The following is an 18,061-nucleotide window of genomic DNA, read 5'->3' as shown; positions in this document are numbered from 1 at the left end:
TCGTTTTGAATTCTTGTAATAGTTTCACCTTGCCTTCTCACACTTTCAACAACATCATCCATTCGCCTATACATTCTTTCAAACTCTTTTTGCATTGCTTGCAAAGTTTGCTCAATGGATGCTCCAACACTACTTGAAACTTGTTCTTTTGACATTGTGCGAAAAAACCTGAAAAACAAGTTAGTATAGCCTCTACAAAAACACTCGCTCGCTGCTTAGTGTCTCTCAATTAAAATGTCCACTTCGTGTTTCACTCCAAAGTTTTGGCTTTTCTCGATGCTAGTCTCACCACTATTGCCTTTTACCTCTCTTGCTTTTGCTTTAGGTTCTTAGATGAACTAATCACCTAAACAAACCAAATCAGATTATGGCAATTCAATGGAGTGAAAAGAAGAAAAAAAAGGTTGGTCTAAATTAAGTTGTTAGGTCAGGCCAAGTTTAAAGTAGCTAGACACAAGAAAGCAATAAAATAAAATAATAGAATATGATTTCTGTCATGAACTTTCTCTTTTTTTTGATCTTGTGATTCTTTTTTTTTTTAATGATAATAACACAATTGAAAAGAAATTATGAACAACACAATTTTTTTTTTAGCAAAGGACAACGAAGTTTTACTTTATGCGCACAAAGGTGTAAACTTTGAAAAGAATGAGTACTTAGAAGGAAAATATTGAAACAAGGAGAATTTGGCACAAAAAAAAATAAAGAAGATGAGAAACTTTAATAACACACAAAACACAAAGATAAGCAAACCTCAACTTGAAGCAAGCTCTGATACCAAATGATAGGAAATCATCATCTTAGCAACCACACACCCCAATAACTAATGAGTTATGATACATATGGAATGCAAGAAAACACCCTCCAATCAAGATGATTCCAAAACCCAAGGATCTCCTCAAGTGAAGTTAGGAAAAAAAACTAGTTCCAACAATGAAACTAGCACTTGAATTCAACTCCAAACGCCACAAACCAAGTATGATTTGATAAGTTAAGAATCAAACACAAGATTTTGGTTAGAGAACGCCACAAACTAAAAATAGTTTGATAAGTTCAAAGTTCATGCAAGAACTTAAGCAAAAACACTCACAAAGAGCAAACAAAGATTATCATTCAAAATTCTATATTTATAAATAGATTTGGCTTTGATATTTATAGCCAAAACAAGACAAAGAAACCTAAATGGATGTCTTTTGAGCTTCCCCACGTTTTCCCTTTAATTCCCCTTAAAACTTATTAAAAGTGGCTGTTTTTACATTGATGTCACTCATTTTTGTAACTCCCAAATGACAACTAATTATGTGCATCCATTTTGTAACTCCAGATTATGACTAATTATGTGCATCTATTTTGTAACTCTAAAAGACAACTAATCACACCATAACTTAAGAAAAACCTAATAAAATGAAAATAAAAAAAAGGCTTCAAATGAATCTTATTGGACCTATGAGTTCAGCCCAAACTTATTGCACTAAATTGATGATTTTGGATCCTTTTGCAATCCTAAATCTGAGCCTTGTTGTGTTTGAACATTCCAAATGTCTTTAATTAAGCCCAACAAAGCTTCTTGCATACTTTTGGACTTGGATCTTGTCATTGGACCTCCTTGAAAGCTTAAAGGATCATTTGTAATTCTTGTCTTTATTGCATCACTTCTAGCTTCAATGGTCATATGAATAAGAAAGTCACAGTTGTGACTAATTGATGGCGGTTGCGATTCAGGAGGCAGAGTTGGACTTTAAGCTTTCTAAGTTATGCACAAATCCTTCATAGAAAACACTTAAGAATCAAGGTTAAAAAACTCAATTTAATTGTTAAGGTCAAAATTAAGGGTGCCTTAGTCATGAAAGGACTTAGGCTAACAATCTCCCATTTTTTGTTTTTGACAATTAAATAGAGTTGAGAGAAAACATAATAAAGCAAACTAGTTTACAAAAACTTCCCCTTAATTATGAGTAGATTTTCTCTCCCCCTTTGTTAATGCATTTAACTTAGTTTAAATCTTTAAAAGCTTACTCCTCTTTTATCAATCATTACATTTTTCTAATTTTATTTCATTTATCTTATCTCCTCTTTTCTATAGCTCTTTTAATTTTATCTCTCATTGTGCTGATCTCTCCTTTCTATTTTTAAGTTTCTCTCATTGCATCATCTAATCTTTCTCCCTTTGTCAAAAGTAAAAAGAGAAAATAGTAATGAAAGTAGGAAATGATGAAAAAAATAAGAATCGGGCAACAATGATCAAAAGGAAATATCACATTTAATTACTAATAATACAATATGATCAATGTAAAGTGTGTTATGAAGTGTGAAATACAAGTAAGAAAAAATAAGAGAAAACAATAAAAAAAAATAACTTGAAAAAACAAAGGGCAGTCTAAGTCTCATCTCTTTCTCCTTCGCCTTCATCCTCTTGCTCTTCTTCACTTTGTCCCATTCATCAACATCATATGAGGCTATCCTTATGGACTTTTCTTGGATTTTTCTTATGTCCAAGTGAAGATGATGAAGAAGGTTATAGATTTTTCCATTCTTTTCTCATGTTTCTCCATAATCCTAAGCACCTTTTCTTCAAATCCCTCACTATAAGTCTTAGGGGCTTGAGGTTGTACTCTTGCCTTTACTCCTTCCTCATAAACTATCCTGGATCTCTTGAATGCTCTTCTAGGACCTTCATACCCTCTAAAAACATATCCCAAGGTGTTGTCTTGGGTAAGAGTAATGGTTCTAAAGTGAAGTAGGTAATCAAGGCCAAGGAGGTTGGAATTATAGGCTAATTTGGTAAGAGGAATTTGCTTAAAGTTTTAAGGAAATGCTTTGCAATATTTTGTAATGAGAGTGATATGAGAGGGAGGAGAATAAGTCCTTTAGGTTTGTTACCAAGGCAGATGAAATAGTTTATAAGAAAGCAAGAGGTTTATATTTTCTTATGATTGACCATCCCATAAAGAAAGAAAAAGTATTTTTGGCTTACTTTCTCATTACCATCACCTCTAGAATTAATGGTGAAAGTAATGATCCGTAAAGAAACCAAAGGTAAAGAGATTTGATATTTTTGGCAAGTGAGGATCTATATCAAACCTTGTTTTAGTAGAGATAAAAGGTCTAAAATTATGTGAAAGAGCTTTCCATGTCCATGATGTGGAAGTATCCATTAATATGAAACCAAAAACTTCTACCATTTGATCACTAATTAGGCTTTATTGCTTCCCAAATAATTGAAGGTGACGCTATAGGATTACTCAATTTCTTCTTGACATCAAGAGGACATAGAAACACTTTTGTCAACTCTAAATATCCATCTTTATTGGGGAAGATAATTTTTTCCCAACTAGCCCCTTTGATCCCATCCATCACTTTCTTCTCAATCCTTAATTATCTAAGAGAGTGTCTAGATAGAAATTTTTAAGCAACTATTTCTTTTATGGCTATGACTTGATATCTTTTATTTTCTTCCTCACTAACCCTTTTCATTTTCTCAATAATTTGGGTAACCTCATCTTGAGTCTCTTCTTGAGCAATTCCTTTCCCTTTATCACTCATAAAGGGTTTAGACCTTGGTGCCATATGGTTTGCGGTTGAAAAGAAGAGTAAGAAGTTTGGAATTAGAGAGAGATAATAGAAGAAATATGAGAGTATGGCAAATTTGAATGATAATGCTTGAAGAATGATAAAAAAATGATGAAAATAACTTTCTTGTAGTTTTTATAGACAAGGAAATCAAGAAAGTCAGATACTTTGACCTAGGAATTTGAAATTCAAAAATTTGTAATATTTCAAAATGCAGTTTTAATGACAGTCGCATCCGTAATTTTTGTCAAAATGTGTCTAACGATCATAAAAATTTTGAAATCTTACTTGTGAGTTTATACTTCGTGGGAGACTTAGATACTGAGTAACACTAAAAAAAATCAATTTTCACGTTAGCGAGACACGCATTGTGATTTGGCTTAAAATTCATTTTTTAAGTTCTAGTTTATATCACGTTCGGGATGCAGAGATCACACTTGTGATTTATAGATAAAAATAAGACTATGAAAATTTTATTTTGGAAGTTTTTATGATTTTTGTGGCACTACTTTTATGATCACACATTGATGTGAAAGTGCCTTTATCATGCTCATGAGTCATTTCCATTTGTAAAGATCAAATCTTGGTCATTTATATTCATAGTGAAGTCAGTGGACAATAGTGTTCACAAATAGTCAATCAAGTATGCAAATTAGTCAAGAGAATTTCCATCTATCATACTAAATTCCTTTTTATTAAAATTTAGTCTTTCCTCACTTAAGGATTTGGTGAAGATATCGACAAGTTGATTATTAGTGTCAATAAATTCAACACCATGAACACGAACACGCATCTTTGTGGCCTACCCAAGAAAGAGGTGCATCACTATGTGTCGTCATAAATTGTCTCTGTTGCTAGACATATTTCAAAACGGGCCATCTAGGAGGAGGTCTCAAAGGATCACCACAACCGCAACGATTATGAATTACAGAAAAGATTAGCAATTACCACCAAAGTAATATAACCGGGACAAATAGAGAGGGGTGAGGGTTGGCGGCTTGGATTCCTAACAGAGAGCATAACTTTCTCCCTCCCCAAATTAGATATTTGGATTTGGAAAGTTAGATACGTATTGAGAAAGGGTTAGGCACCTAACACACTTGGACACATAGTCCGGCCTCCACTATACTCTAAGTCTTTTGGCTTTCCTAATCATACTAACTTAGCTTGGTTGCTATCCATCTTATTACGAGGACGTTTTATTATTTTTGTTAAACAAACATAAGTGAGGAAAATTATTTGCTAACCTAGCATGCATCAACCTAAATGGAAGGCATATTAGTGCCTTTAGCCTTAAGGGAGGTAAGTTGGTACCTAAAATTTTATCTAACATACATAGATAACTAAGTAGGAACTGATTTTTCATTTAGACATATAGGTGTTGGGTTCATTTTATCTTAGGTTAATTAAGTGAATGAGAAGTGGATGTCGGAAACTCACATTAAGTTGGTTCATTTTAATTATCATGTCTAAGTGATCAATCAACCTAAGTTCGGTTTACCTTTAGCATGTTAGGTGAAATCTAAGCGAAATGAAATTAACTCAATCTAAAGTAAGGAAAAGAAGGAATTAAGCGAGATATAAAATAGATTGGCAAAGATAACAGGAAAATCAACTAGCACCCTGAATAATTTAAACGCATAAGCATACAAGCACATAAATAATCATTAAATCCACATTTAACATAAACTAAGGATTATCCTCATTAGAGGATTTTGTCAAGCTTAATAGTCCCAACCTATACTATAAAGGAATACAATTAGTTTATTAATCATAAAAATTAATTAAGCTAAGAGAAATGCAATTAAGCACATTAACATGTAAGTTACTCAAAACATACTAAAAGTAGAAACTTAGCATGCAAGATCTAAAGCCAACTTACTGTAAAATCAAAATAGAAAATAAAATTATTGATGTGAGCTCTACCTATAGAGAGATAGAATCCAAATCAAAGTTGATGCTAACCTTAGGATCGTCAAATTCATATCTATGATGATGGAACTAAAACCCTTTGATTATAAAGAATCAAGAACTTTAGTATAAGAAGATGTATGTTGCCACAATTCCAAAAACTTAATAAATTAAGTTTTGAAAATTGATAAGACAAGGGATTTACAAACATTGCAAGAAAACTTGAAAAGTTCATAAAGAACAAAATAAAGAAATAACTCTTACTTTATTAATAAGAAAATAATTCATATAAGATTGATTGAAATAGATAGCCAAATGCAAGGTATTTATAGGCCTCCTACAATCCTAGAATGATACTAGAAAAGAAATAAAATCACTTAGAAAATAAAAAATTACTTTCTAAACTAAATATGAAATAAAATAAAATTGCTAAATAGCTAACAACCATATGTCCCCTATAATTAAGCTAGGAAAGAAAGGAAATAAATAATTTAAAGAGTAAATCATTACTTCATAAATAAAATAAAATAAATAAGAAATTTCCTAAATAAAAAATATAAGGTGCCACCCCCTTTGTTGACTAATCAACAAGTTTAAGTTGAAACCCTAATTACTTAAGGAGGTCACACACATAGCTTGCTCCTTAAGTCCTCTTTGGCCCAACTTGCTTCCTTAGTGACTTATTAGCTTGATTTAAATAATTAAGGCCTATTTGGAATTAATCTAGCCCCTTGGTATTGGATCAAGCTAATAAGTCTTGGACTTGATTTTAGAGTTGACTCATCATGGCTTGTAGTGTCTTAAACCCAAATATTCTTGATAAGCCTAATAAGTGCTTCCTTCATCTTTTTGGCCCTTGATCTTGTGATTATCATTCTTGGATTCTTAAAGGGTCTTGGCCTCTTGAAGTATATAGACTCTTGGCCTTGGTCACATCATCCCCCCTTCTTTAAGTTGATTCATCCTTGAATTAAAAACTTCATCAAAATCAAAAGGAGACAAGTCAGCAATATTAAAAATAGCACTAACACCATACTCACAGGGCAAATCTAGCTTGTAGGCATTGTCATTGATGCGCTCCAGGAGTTGAAACGGTCCATCTCCTTTTGGAAAAAGTTTGGATTTTCTCTTGGTTGAAAAAACTCCTTGAACATGTGAACCCACGCCTATTCGTCGGGCTCAAACACCAGTTTCACTCGCTCTTTATTGGCTTATTTTGCATATTTTTCATTGTTTCTTTCAAGGTTTGCATGCACTTTTTCATGTAGTGCCTTCACAAATTCTACCTTCTTTTTGCCCTCTAGATTCACTTATTCACTCAAAGGTAAAAGGAATTAAATCTAGAGGACCCAATGGAATAAAATTATAAAGAATCTTGAAAGGATAGAAATTACTAGAAGACTGCACACTATGATTATATGCAAATCCAATGTGCAGCAAGCAATTCTCCTAAGATTTCAAATTTTACTTAACCATGGTCCTAAGTAATTGAGACAAAGTTCTATGAACTACTTTGGTTTGGCCATCAGTTTGGGGGTGACAGGTAGTAGAGAACAAAAGTTTAATCGTAACCGAAACTGCTACTGCAACTACTACTATTGCTAAACCAAAAAGGAAACAAGCCTCGCCACTAATGAAGCTGTAAATGGCTTAAGTGCCATGATTGACAAGATACAAGGTATGCTGGAAATCAAAGGGTTCGACCCGACCTATGATTTCGAAGAATCAGTGTTGACTGGTGAGTGCAAGCTACCTGTGAAGTTCAGGATAACTGAGATGAACAAGTTCAATAGGACTAGTGATCCTAAGGTTCATATAAAGTAGTATGTCACTATCATGGGAACTACACAGCTGAGTAGGACAAAAATTGTCAAACTATTCATACTGTCACTGGAGGGACCTAATGTAAACTGGTATCAAATTTTGAAAAAATCCGCCAAAGCTGAATGACGTGATCTATATAATTCATTTGTTAAGAAATATGACTATAATACTTAATTGGAAATTTCAATTAGAGATCTTGAGTCCACCAAACAAAAGCCAAATGAGTCCTTCTCCGATTTCTTGATCAGGTGGAGAAACTGGGTTGATAAAGAAAAATCCTTCTGAAAAGGACCAATTTCGTATAATGGTCTGAAATGTTCTTCCTAGTTGGGTAGACAGGCTTCAAATGATGAACCCAAAGACTTTTATGGAATTGTATGATGATGGGCTTTAAGTCGAGAAAGTTAAGAATGATAAAAGAAAGATTGTGCGAACCGACGAAATGCTGAATTATCAGGCTGGAGGGAGTAGAACTTTGGATGTGAATGTTGTCCAGCAACCGAGGTAGTTCTCCAACTTCAGGCAATCTCTTTGAAAGAGTTTTGAGAGGTTAGTCAAAATAGCATGCTCTAACCAACCACCCTAAAAAACTCACCTAACATAAATGTACCTGGTTACAAACCCAACGCCTACTACAAGTTTCACCAAGCACCAGACCACCACATAGACAACTGCATCCGGTTGAAACATGAAATTCAAGATCTTATTGATTGAAACTAGCCCGATACTACTAGAGAAATCTATGCCAAAGGCTAAAAATAGTATGATTATCCCTAGGAGATGTTGATAATTATTTTTAAAATAAATAGATTGTGATTATCCATCTCCTTTATAAGATTAATATCAAATAAAAGAGATTTATTTTTAATTTCAAACAATTATCATAAAAATCCAATAATTATCATAAGTACCTTCTAAAAACTTATCTTTTACCAATTTTTAGCTAAAAAATACATATAAAATAGGTGAAGATTTGAAAAGTGGCCAATCAACTCGTGTAGAGCCAATCAGTTCTGCATAGAGCCAATTGGCTCTATGTTAAGCCGATATGCTCTATGTAGAGCAGATTCAACTATGCACAAAGCCGATTGGCTCAAAGGAGCAAAAGTTTTAAATTTTTTGACAATTTAGTCCTTAAACTTATCAGAATTACTTTTTTACCCCATCTTTTTTTTTCTGTCAATTGGGTTTAAATTGATTCTAGAAATGCAATTTTAAATCTAATTAATCCTATTCTTCTCTTAGTTTCACTCCTTAATCTTTGGGACTCAAGAAAGGCAATAACTTTTATTATCGGATTTTTCATAATTCTCTCGATATCTAGAACCGGAAAATGGGTGCTAACAACTGCCCCTTATTTATTGAAATTTATAAGCATTCATGCGTTTAAATAAATTAAGACAAATTATAATATCAAGGATATGAAAAAATGGATATCTTGATGAGCCGTAGAAGCCATGCTCCGTGAGCTCCAAAAGGATTTTTGATTTGATGTGAGGACCATGCCCGCTTAAATTTTGAGGACTTCGCCTGCTTGAATTTGGAAATACGCCACGCCCGCTAACTTGGGAACCACACCCGTTGTTATGGGAACTCCGCCTCGTTGATATGGGTAATACGCTCGTCAATTTTATGATTTTTCACTTCTAGGTGCTTTTGGTTAGAAATTCCTACCCTAAGGTGCAATTTGACTTAATTGATGGCCTTTGAAAGCTATGTTGGTATTTGGCCCGCTCAGGGACTAAAACATAATTTTTGATGGGCCAGGAACCAAACTTGTAATTTTTAACTATTTCCACCTTGGGGTGCAAACTAGCCCTTCATGTGCCGCTTGGGAACTTATGTTGCAATTTTAGTTTATTTAGGGACTAAGACATAATTTCTAATGGCTAGAGGCCTAAATGCTCGAGAGGTGGATCAGATGTCCCAGGCATACTTGGTATATCTTTTCAAGACCACCTTGTTCAGTGATTCAGGAAATTCATTGAAATTCCATTATTTGGCTCCTCTGTGGGATTTGGACCAAGTCTCCTCTTGCAATTAGGGATCTGCAACTCTTGCTTATTTGTAACATTAAATGGTCATCTGTCCGCATGAGCAAGGGGATTTGCGGCTTTTGGCATGCCATACACGTAAGTTCAGCTCCCTTTTTATTTTTGCCCCCTCCCTTTTTTATTTACATCACGACTACTGACTTCTATTTTATAGGTGGGCTTTGGAGATTAGCCTTCTTATGGGCTCACAGACCATCTGCCCATCATGGGTCTTCCCTCGCTTGAGTTGCTGGGGCTCGAGCAAGAGTTTCCTATTGAAGTGGGCCCAGATTCACGTGCACCGCATGTGGATCAATTCCCTAACCTAGAACAAGGTAAACAAAAATTATTAGTCATATTTGCAATTTATATATAAAGTTGCTTACTTTTCTGATTTATAGATTTGGAGTGATTGGCTGGGGGAACGCCATCATTGGGACCTTTATATGTCCTTATTGCTGACCTTGAGCAGAGGAGGATTCTCTTAGCTAGACCTACCGGTCGAACGTGGTATTTAGGCGAGAAGATTTATGGGTAGGAGCGAGGCCCTAATAGACGTTGAGTTCCCTAACTTGGGAGAAGGTAAATAAAAACTTATTAGCCATATTTGCAATTTATGTATAAAGTTACTTACCTTTCTGATTGGCTGGGGGAACGACATTACTGGGACCCTCACATGCTCTTTGATGTTGACCTTGAGCAGAGGTGGATTCTGTTAGCCAGACCTACTTGTTGGACGTGGTATTTAGGGGAGAGGATTTATGGGTGGGAGCGAGGCCCTAACAGACATCGAATTCCCTTACCTCCACCTCTCTATGTTCTTAATGGTGGATCTCACTAAGGAGGAGCTAGGGACATGTTTAGCGGGATATGACGAGCCTGAAGATCTCATTATTTGGTCCTAGAGGATAGACTACACTTCCTTTATTCTTTAGTTCCTAGGGACTATGTCGTTCGAAGATGACATCATGGCTTAGGTACTTTTCTTGATCTACTTCGAATCCTTTATCTTTTTATTTTGCTTTTTTATCCAACAGTTCTATTTACAGTTCATCCATTGTGCCCCCGCTGCTGCTGAGCTAATCGATGGGCAATCAGCTTAACGCTTCAGGCCTTTCCATATTTCATTCGCTGGTGCTGTATTCGAAGCATCTCCTACGGCCGCATCAGAGGTGATTCTAGGGAGCATCCCATTTCACTTATATATGATGGTCTCATATTGGGGTCCTCACAGTGCAATAGAGCATTAACTTGCCATGGAGCACTGTCTCCACCGGAGTCTACTTCGAGTACCTGTACAGACGTAAATAACTTATCCTTTATATTTTCACATCTATTTTCCTAAAAAGTTAGTAACACATGATACAAATAACAATAAAGGTTCAGAAAGACCAGTTCGGCATGTCCATTGATTGGTTAGTGCTGTGAGATGCAATTCTTGGTCCTTGGTGAGCACTAGCGGGTAAGAACAGAAAATGTTTTATGAAATGCAGTATGCATGCATGCATGTATGTATAAAATGTATTAACTAAACTCCTTTTAGGTTTTCCTTAAAGAGATCACGAGAGCTTGCAAGGGCAGGTGGACGACTGGTAGCGTTAGATAATGCTCAACAACGCAGAATCGATACTCTAACGCTCTAGTTGTCTACCTTGCAGACTCGGGGGATGGACACCGATTCTGATGATGGGATTAAGGATTTATGAGAGAACCCTGTATTTTGATTCTTCTTCATGCTTGTACTTCCATTCCTTTGTAAATTTTAGATTTTTCAAAGACATATAAAATTTTATGCTTTTGGTACTCAAATCATTTTTTGCACTTAATTCCTTATGTATTGCACATTTTGGATTTACACATAATTAAGGATTGGGAAAATGCTTGAAAAGGTTCTTAAGGAAGCAAAGAAAGTGCACAATGATGTCATACAGCTGATCGACTGTGTGCTAAGCCGATTCGGCTCTACGGTTGCAGAGTCAGAATTTAACTCTGAGTTTAGGCCTATAAATACACATCCATCTCTCACACTTCCCCATATTCAATTTTCATCTTCAAAAGCCAAAAAACATGTTTGAAAAAGTCGTCAAAAGCCTACAAACTCTTCTTAAAACCCTAACTGGTAATGATTGGATCAAACTTGGAAAATTTCATCTTTCATCTTTCAAAGCTATGTGTCAGCATCCATTTTTCAGATCTCGATATGGAGGGAATTAGGAAAACCCGATAATGAAAGTTACTGCCTTTCTCGAGTCTCGGAGATTGAGAAAGGGCGAATATGAGAGAAGGATGAGATTAATTAAACTTAAAATTACCTTTCTAGAATCAATTTGGAGCCAATTGACATGAAAAATAAAGTCTATAGGAAAAAAGCAATTTTCACAAGTTACTAAATTATTAAATTTTTTAGAATTTTTAATCCTTGGAGCCAATTGGCTTTATATGGGCTGATTGACTATTTTTTTGAATTTTCACACCATTTTACGTGCATTTTTTTATATTAATCTAATAAAGGGAGAGATAATTATAATATATTTATTTTAATAATTCAATAATTATCAACATTCCCTAGGTTTTCCTAACCCTACTCTTATAAATAGAATAGTATGGCATAGATCTAGGGTCAGCTACACTCACAAAAAAAGAACAAGTAACAGAGCTAAGCAATTACATTGATACATACAAAGAGAAAACCTTAAGCAACCCACCGAGAAAAAACTCCCAAGTTAGGAAACACATTAGAGAATGAAAAAAACTTTTTTTAAACCTAAAAATATATAGAACTAGATTCTCATCCTCTCTTTGATTCAACAACCAACTCATCTCTTGAGATTCATAGAACAACGATTAACGGTGACAACCTGAGGGTACTCCTACATCAGCATCATCAACATCTCTCTTCTAATTGCTCCAATTTTATTTTTATGAAAACATATTAGGAATATCTTTTCTATGATTATTCTATGTAATCCACATGATTAGACTAAGATTTCTTTTCTATTGAACATGCTGATTTTATTGGATTTTGAATTTGATAATAACACCTAGGGTTTTTAACTTGATTTGATTAGATTTTGAATCTAATGAGATAATTAGGTAATATTTTCTTTTTTTATTATTATACATATTCTAACCTAATTCTTTGTCTTCTATGCATGTAAAAATATCGGTTCTAGGCATGAAAATCGAGAAAAGACCGCAGAAAACTCCCTCCAAGCCTCTAGAGTCAATCGTCTCTTCACCCTGAGTTGATCGACTTTATACCTAATTAGGCCAATTGTCAATTTTTTGATGTATTTTGGTAGTTCCTTATACTATATCTTAGTTTGTAGGGTTTCTTTTCTACGTTTATTTTAGTTGTAGATGGGTTGTAATAGTAACATTTAGTTCATGCCCCTTCTTATTTTTGCTTTTTATCTGTGATGGATGCCCAAATACATGCTACATGATTATCTATTAAAATTGGACAGATAGACTTAGGCCTTAAAGTTGGACGTGACATGAAGAAAACTGTAGTATATTAGCCTAATGAAGATGGTAATTGGGCTTTAATTTAAAATTCATATAGACTTAATGGGCTTTGCCATACTTAATTAGGTTAAGTTGGGCTATATTTAAATTTAAAGTCACTGAATTGGACCTCTCCATAAAAAGTAGTCAGTTAGGCTTAAAAGGCTTGATAATTAAAGCATAATTTCTAATTGGGCTAAACTAGATGGACCATGTATGTAATTAATTAGTAAGTTAGGTTAAATAACTTTGATGATTGAGTTAGGCTTTAATGAAAAGTGGGCTAGATTTAGGTAGACCTTACATACTGCAATGCTTGATGTCTAAAAATATTATGCCGCATTTACAGGGAATTGGCTATTAAACACTAAAATTAAAGATAAGAATACACAAATAAGGAAGTTGGCTTCCAGATCTATCTCTAAATTTGTGACGTAGTCTTCCTTATGGAATCAAGAAATGTCACTCATTAGTAAAAGTATCCCGGTTACCAGGGTGGCAACTCCTATCTGCGCACTAGTCTCTGTGACTAGTTAGCGTGTTCCCGATTAAGTTAAAAAGTCTTGTAGTGCCGTAATCGCTAAAGACACTTGGGGGCGTGCCTTACATCGCCGCCCACGATAGCGACTCTACTAGGGATAAAAAAGCTGATTCTAGTGTATGTATATCCTTAATTTTATTATTTAATAAGTGGTTCTTGCATCACTACACTTTCACATATTGTGCGCATTGGTTCGTATAGCCCCGATGGCGTCGGTTAGTGGTTCTTTGGTTCCACTCCAACCCTAGAATTGTAACACTGGCTAACCATCACTCATATGTAATAAGTGAAATTTTTTTGTCGCATGGACCCTTTAGTGAGGAGCGAGCCAAGGAAGAACACTTTTTACTTGTAGGAGCTTGCAATTGAATTTCTCATACCTATCTCTTTGATCATGGTAATGACAGTACTAACCTCCCCTAGGAACCTTGATGCTTGCTATTTGAAATGTCTCTCCTTATAAGTACTTAAGCCCACATATTGGGAGGCTTTGGCACAAAGACATGTGGAATTTGGCCCTAGGCCTAAAAATTGCAAGCTTTATACTTTTACTGAGAAATATTGTCTTGTTTGTTTTTAATATGCTTTTGAGAGTTTATGGAATGCACGTCGGGCCTTTTATCCCTTATTGGTAGGAAGCCCAGATTCAAGATCCTAGGGAAGAAATACTCACCATGAATCGTGTGTAGGAACAATAAGGTGGAAGGATACTTTATATATTAATGTGTATGCCGATCCCTTTTCTTTTCCATTTTTCTACATAACATGTGCATCATACACCTCATGCATTATACTAACCCTTTTATTTTTAGCCAAATAGACACTCATTTAGGTTGGAAGAGACAAGATAGTGGAAGGCTAGAGAGGATACTAATCTCACCAAGATTTCGGACTGTGTTCTTGAATAGCCAAGACATCAAGCTTCAACAAGCGAGACTAAAGCTACATCTGAAATGGCTAATGAAAGAGCTAATGAGTAAGATGTTGAGATCCTTAAGAGTGCCATTATCGATGATCTGAGGGGTGTGATATGAAAGGAACTATAATAGCTTTTGGCTAGGGTGGCTGCAAACCAAGCTCCACCTGCTGCTCCAATTATACCGGCTAATCCTCCTCTCTTTATTGATTTCGGTGGTAATTGAGACTACTCTATAATTCGCGCGATGCTAATCTTAGAAGACCCTACTAGAAGAAGAGTGCCCGAAATTTCTAGGATTTTGATGAATATGTGTGATATGCATAGTTTTACACGTATTTACTGGCATATTATTGCGCATTTTCTTAGCATTTATTATATTGTTATTTCAAGATCACCTGTGTTTTGTGTCCTTCCATGTCCTAAGAGATTTTATAGGTCCATCATTAGTGCTTTAGTAATTTTAGATCAATTTCGGGTGAAAACGGACGAAATCAGAAGCTTTTGACCTTGGGTTGACTTTTAGGAAGTTAACACGGCCCGTGTTGGACCCTATCAGAAATTTCAGGCTGTGTAGCTTAAGCACTTTGAAGCAGCACATTTTTCGATGGTACCACGCCCCAAAGCACGGCCCGTATTGGCTAACACGGGCAAGAGCACGACCCTACTCGATTTAGTTCGTTACGTAAATTCTGATGGCATACGGTCGGAAGACGACGAAAGAATGTATAAAAGGAACGAGCCAAAAAGAGAAAAAGGAGTTCTAGATTGGCGATTTTGACTCTTCATCTTCCTTTGTAATTTTATTAGACGTGTTTCAGGCATTTCAGGCGGCTTCTAGGAGACTAATTCCACCTTGGAACGTCAGATTCGTGATTCTAGGTTTTGGATCGAAGATTGAAAGAGGAATTTTGGAGCAAATCTAGAAGTAATTCTGGAGTTCAACTGCAGTATAGATCAAGACGTGGAGCTATTCATCTAATTTTAGGAAAATGGTGTATATGTTTCAATTTCTTTATTCTTTCATTGTAATTGAATTCCTATCTGTTTCAGACATGAACATGTGTAGCTAGATTGGTTGAACCCATTGTGGTGCCTTGCTATGTTGGCTTTGTATTGAATTCTTGAGATTGATTGAGTTTCCTTTCTTGTATTCTTTTTGCAATTAATAATATAAATCCAGTTGTCGTTACATTGATTGTATTGATTACTACTCATAGAACTCTTTTAGCAATTGAGAAATTCTAATTGAGTTTGGAAATTTAATTGCAAGAACAGGTTAATTTTCACTTAGAGGTAAGGTTAATTAATTTGCCGGATTAAGAATTAACAAAGCTTAATAGAGGTGGATTAAAGCTTAAGGCTAACTTAATAATCAATCGTTAGGAAGAGATTCCAACTTTAGGTTTTTAGGTTTAGGGTTTAGGGTTTAGGATTTAGAGAGAAACCAAATTCAGTTTAGAATCCGTCCACGGGTAGCATAATCAGACTCAATAATCTGTTGTCTTTTATTTGATTACCAACTAGTCTAGGTCCTTTTTGGGTTTGCTTTCTTGTCTCGATTATTCTCTGTGCTCATTCATTCTCGCATTACACTTAGAATTTAGTTTTTAGTCATCAGTAAATCTAGAAATCTCCGTTATTAATTTTAGGCTAGATAACAAGGAACAAAGTAGTAACTCTAGGATTTCACTTTTCCGAGGGATACGGAATTTTTAATACTTGCCGCTAGTCAGATCAATAGGTTCACCGCCTAGCTAGCCAGACAAGCATCATATCAAGTTTTTGGCACCGTTGCTAGGGACTTTATTTGAAAACTAGAGTGAGATTTGTTATTTGTTACTTTAGCCATTTTTCTTTTCTATTTTTGTCATTGCTTTTTATTCATTTTTTTGTTTGATTTGTTGTTGCCTTGTTCATTTCAGGTAGTCTATGACCAGGAGTTCTAATCCTGCACCAGTAGACCCTCTGCCCGAACCAGAGCAATCCCTTAGACAACTTAAGAAGTGATTAAACGTAGTAGAGGAGGAGCAAATTCAGATTCTTGTCCATACACTAGTAGACATGGGAGACAGAATAACGTCATTTGAAGCAAACAAGACTAAGTACCTAGTTTAGTTAGACCTTGGTAGGGACGATACTAGTTTATCGAGGCCACCGTCTGCGTTGAATAATTTCAAATTAGGCCAAATGTCATCTGGGATGCAAAGAAGGTGTACGCTTTGTGGCTTGCCCAGTGAAGATCCTAATGCCCACATCGCGAATTTCTTAGAGATTTGTGATATCTTCAAGATAAATGGGACTACCGATGATGCCATTCAGTTTAGGCTGTTCCCATTTTCCTTGAGGGATAGAGCAAAGAGATGGCTACAGTCCCTACCAGCTAACACTATCACCACCTGAAGTTCTTTAGTTGAGAAATTTCTTTATAAGTACTTTCCTTCTGCTATGACTGCAAAAATGCGTAATGATATTTTTTATGCAGTTTGATGATGAGAGCATGTATGATGCGTGGTAAAGGTACAAGGACTTGCTGAGATGTTGCCCACACCACGATTTGCCATTATGGATGCAGGTGCAGACTTGTTATAGTGGTTTAAACTCAGCCACAAGGCAGATGGTAGATGCAACTGCAAGTGGGGCCATCCATAATAAGATGCTAGAGCAAGCCCATAACTTAATTGATGAGATGGCCATGAACACATATGAGTGGCAGTCTTCTAGGAGTAGGCCAGGACGGAAAAGAATGGTGAACCAGGTAAATTCTACATCAGCCTCAGCCTGTGGTCCTTTGGCAAGAAGATCGACCTCCACTCCAGACAAATTCACGCAAGACATATGTTGGTCAGAAGTTTCAGGGTGGCCCGCACTACAGTGCAAACTATAATACGGGAGGTATATTTGCTTCTTCTTCATCTTCTTTTGCTGACCATGAATAGGTTGATTATATGAGAAATGCACCTAGGCCGTAGAATAACCCATACAACAACACATACAACCCAGGATGGAGAAACCATCCCAACTTTGGGTGGCAAAATAACAATACGCAGGGTCCACCAGGATTTCAGCGGTTGTACCTACAGCAACCCTAACAGCAGATTGTTCTTCCTTAACTACCTCAGAACCAGGAGAAGAAGCCTAATTTAAAGGAGTTGATGATGAAGTTCGTGTCCACTTTAGAGAACAGGTTTCAGCAGACAGACACAACTCTTAGAAATCAGCAGTCCTCCATACAGAATTTGAAGAATCATATAGGCCAGATTTCTAAGATGTTGGCTAAGAGACAACCAGGGACGTTCCCTAGCACCACAAAGTCAAACCCGAGGGAGCATGTCAAGGCTATCACCTTGAGATCAGGTAAGCAGTTAGCTAGCTCTTTACCTATGGCTGATGATGATGTTATCATGCAGAATGATCCAATCAGGAAGGAGCTAGAGACTGAGGTGATAGAGCCTGCATGAATTGATGACAAGAAGAAGAGTCCTGTGAGAGAATACCAGCCTCCAATTTGATATCCTGCCTGGTTGAAACAGGAAAAGGTTGATAAGCAGTTTGGTAAGTTGTTGGATTTATTTAAGCAGCTGAGGATTAACCTACCTTTTGTTGAGGATATGTTGCAGATGCCCAGGTATGTGAGGTTCCTGAAAGAGATTCTAACAAAAGGAAGCTAGAGGACTTGGGACTTGTGACATTAAATGAGGAATGCTCAGCCATTCTTCAAAACAAGCTGCTAGTAAAGAGGCCTGATCTAGGGAGTTT

General features: G+C 35.9%; 1 pseudogene; it reads right to left on the bottom strand.

The window, feature by feature from the left end:
- Window positions 1–16,760: 16,760 nt before the first annotated feature.
- LOC112536649 lies at window positions 16,761–16,861 on the bottom strand (annotated as a pseudogene).
- Between the last annotated feature and the right edge of the window lie 1,200 nt (window positions 16,862–18,061).

Source organism: Ricinus communis, chromosome 8 (genome assembly GCF_019578655.1).
Source record: "Ricinus communis isolate WT05 ecotype wild-type chromosome 8, ASM1957865v1, whole genome shotgun sequence".
In the NCBI taxonomy this organism is placed as follows: domain Eukaryota; kingdom Viridiplantae; phylum Streptophyta; class Magnoliopsida; order Malpighiales; family Euphorbiaceae; genus Ricinus; species Ricinus communis.
This window is presented reverse-complemented; position numbering and strand designations above follow the sequence as displayed.